Below are 3,832 nucleotides of genomic sequence, written 5' to 3'. Positions count from 1 at the left end.
GTTAAACAAAAAAATATCGTTAGATAATTACTTTTAATGTATAAAAGATAAAGATATAGATTTGATTATATATAAATATCTTTTTTTATGATTAAATATATATATAATAAAATTAATTTTTTTATATAAAATATCTACATAATTTTTATTTTTAAATATATATATAACAATATTATAAATTACTAAAAAATATTCTCTTAAGTAATTGAGGTATTCTGTCAAAGTTAACGTAGAAAACCTAACATCACTGTTAAACCAAAAATTCTGTTAAATAGTCACATCTATCTGTATATATATATATTTATATGTATATAACACGAAAGAGAGAAAAAAGAAAATCTTTATTTACTAAATGAAGAGAAAATACAATCTGTTTGATTACAATTGAAGAAGAACACCAATATATATACAGGAAGTAACCGACATTTAGACAAAAACCATATCAGCTAAAAGATAGCTAATGTAACAGAATAGACTAACTGAAATAACGGTAAAAACTATAACTAACAAACTGTCAGTAACAAACTATCAGTAGAAGATGGCATTAGACTAATTCTGTTATAATTCTAATATTCCCCCCTTAAGATGGACTGGATATGTCATATACAGACATCTTATGGATATGAGAAGCAAGAATTGTGGATGGAAGAGGTTTAGTGAAAGCATCTGGAAGTTGGAGAGTAGTATTGACAGGAATGAGTTGAATTGCAGAGGCCTTTATCTTTTCGCGTATGAAATGGCAGTCTAATTCGATGTGTTTGGTGCATTCGTGAAAAGTGGGGTTGTTGGCGATGTGAATGGCGGACTGATTATCACAATAGATGAATGCAAGAGCCTTTTGAGGAATTTGTAAGTCGTTAAGCAAGTATTGGACCCATGTAACTTCACTGCTAGCAGCAGCGAGTGCTCTGTACTCTGTTTCAGCAGAACTGCGAGAAATTGTTGTTTGTTTCTTGGTTTTCCAGGATATCAAACAGTCTCCTATGAAGAGGCAAAAACCTGATGTTGATCGACATGTTGTAGGTCAGGAAGCCCAGTCCGAGTCTGAGAACACTACAAGAAGCTTAAGTATTAGCAGCGACTATATTAGGGGCGACAAAAAGTCGCCTCTAATAATATGGGTATTAGGGGCGACAAAAGGCTGTCGCCCCTAAAGAAAATATTTTTTTTATTTTTTTGACTTTGTATATAATTAGGGGCGACAAAAGTCGCCCCTAATAATTTTAGAGACGATTTTTAATTATTAAGGGCGACAATAGTCGCCCCTAAAAATTTTAAAATGTGTTTGGTGGATTTGGGCGGGATTTTTCCCGCTTATAGTATTAGGGGCGACAAAAATCGCCCCTAAAAATTTGACTTCTGACACTCTACTTATTAAGGGTGACTTTTAGAGGCGACAATTGTCGCCCCAAAAAGTTGTTTCATTAAAAATCATTTCGTCTTCCCCGAGCCCCATTCTTTGTTACCCTAAAAAAATCTAAAAATCTCTCTCTCTCTCAAATTTCTTTATTACCACCAATGGTGGTCTCTTACCACCGGTCGTCGTCCCCTCCCAAGGCCTGAACGAAGTCCTCCACCAAATCTAAAACCCCTCGAAACGCCGCCCAAACTTCAAGTCTTCCCTCCCTTACTTCGTTCTCTCTCGTTTCCTTTTGCTCTGCCGCCCAAACAAGCCCACAACGGAGTACGATGATGGACGAACATCGAGCTGGGGATCACGAATGTCAGGGCTTCGATGGATCAGGTAAGATTGTTATTTTTCTTCTTTTTTTTTTCTTACTCTTCTGATTTGGGGCTGGATAGGAATTTTTTTTTTCTTCTTGTTTTTGGGTTAGGGGACTCTGTATATATGAATTTTGTCAAGGAAACTTTATCATCCATAAATTTTTTGGTATAAAAATTTCTGTCATTTATATATATATATATATGTTAAGATTGATTTGTTTTTTTATTAATTTCATTAGGAAGGAATGCACCCATTGCAGCCAAGTCTCCGTCTCAGGCGGCGTCCTAAAGCTGGTGCAACCAAGGTCATTAATCTTTTATTTTGACTTTGATTCTTTTTTGAGATTCTGCTTTTTTGTTTCTTTTTTTTTTTTTTTGCCTAATATAATAAGCTTTTTTTTAAAAAAAAATAAATAAATAAAAAGGATATATGCTTATGAGGTAATTTAAACTTTAGTGTTTTGCATTATATAGAAATTTTGTGGTTTTGGTAATTGGTTGTATTTGTATTTGTTTTTCCTTTCTAAATTTTATTATAATCCTTTTAGGTTAAACATTAGATCGAGACCCTTGTTTTCATTCCATAGTGTAGCTTTGTCATTTGATTTTTTTGTTTCTATAAGATGCTCTATGGATTTAGTAGCTGCAATTAGGAGTTTGAATTACAGTGAATTGGGAAGAATATTTTTTTTTTATGTAAGTCAAATTATTTTTTGAAATTATATTTATTATTCTTACAGTATCAAATTTGCTTCTTTTATTCTCAATCCAATTTACATGAATTAGTAATGAATATTGTTTGATTTTGCTTGGTATTTAATGTGGTGTGCTTTGATTCAGTGTATTATCACCAAATATAATTATAATAAACGATAAAGATTATATGTTTACTCATTTTTTCAGTTACCAAATTAGTAATATTTGCTGATTTCTGTAGCAGTGTGAACTCCAAGTTCAGAATTGTCTATGAAAGCTCAATCACCGAACGTCAGATCCAAAGATTTATATCTATGTTACAACAACATTATCAACAACTACTTTATTAATGTTTTTTTTCTTTTGTATTTAAACTATTTTAGTAATGTTGTTTGTATTTTTGTACTAGTTAATGCCTTTTTATTTTAGTATTTATGCTATAGTATTAGATTATCAAATTTATATTATGTTACATTTGAACATTTATGTTATTGTATCACCATTATCAAATTTATATTACGTTACATATAAAAATTTATGCTATTATATTATTCTAATTGTTCTTTATTAAATATATTTAATATTTTATTTTATTTATTATAATAGTTATTTTTCATAAATTAAATATTAATATTTCTAATATTATCAAAAATTTATTTTTTTTAATGTAAAAACCTTTAGGGGCGACATAGTTGCCCCTAAAAGTCAAACAATGATTTCTGACACACCTTTTTAGGGGCGACTTTAGGAGTATTAGGGGCGACATTGTCGCCCCAAAAAGTAAAGTTCAAAAATTTGTTGATTACTTTTAGGGGCGACAATGTCGCCCCTAATTACAGGCGATATTTTTGTCGCCCCTAATAGTACTTTTAGGCGCGAATTATTAGAGGCGACCTTTTAGGGGCGACTTGTCGCCTCTAATAGTCATTAGGAGCGATTTTCTATAGTTTTAGAGGCGACTTTTGTCGCCCCTAATACATATAATTGCTGTAGTGGAATCCCCGAAGGTGTAATGATGAAGTAGAGTTGTAAAGTAAGCCTTGTCTAGGGCACCTCTTGAGGTACCGAAGTAAGTGGTGAACAGCCTGCATGTGAGGAGTGCGAGGGGCTGACATAAATTGGCTCAGGGCATTTACAGTATATGTGATATCGGGCCTAGACAATGTGAGGTACAATAAACGGCGAACAAGTTGACGATAGGCAGAGGGGTCATCTAGAGGTGTGCCTTCACTGTCATTAAGTTTTGTTCTTGGATCCATGGGAGTTTTAGCAGGTTTGCTACCTATAAAACCAGTGTCAGTGAAAAGGAGTAAAGTATATTTTCTCTGAGATAAGAAAATGCCTTCAGATGATCGTACGATTTCGAAACCAAGAAAATATTTTACTGGTCCCAGGGCCTTCAATTTGAATT

General features: G+C 32.7%; 1 long non-coding RNA gene across 1 annotated transcript; it reads left to right on the top strand.

The window, feature by feature from the left end:
* Positions 1–413: 413 nt before the first annotated feature.
* Positions 414–2,856, top strand: LOC133037849 (uncharacterized). The gene is made up of 3 exons (XR_009687832.1): positions 414–1,744; positions 1,965–2,030; positions 2,666–2,856. It is a non-coding gene; the product is annotated as an uncharacterized LOC133037849 (long non-coding RNA).
* The last annotated feature ends 976 nt before the right edge of the window (positions 2,857–3,832 follow it).

This window comes from Cannabis sativa, chromosome 5 (genome assembly GCF_029168945.1).
Source record: "Cannabis sativa cultivar Pink pepper isolate KNU-18-1 chromosome 5, ASM2916894v1, whole genome shotgun sequence".
NCBI lineage: Eukaryota > Viridiplantae > Streptophyta > Magnoliopsida > Rosales > Cannabaceae > Cannabis > Cannabis sativa.
This window is presented reverse-complemented; position numbering and strand designations above follow the sequence as displayed.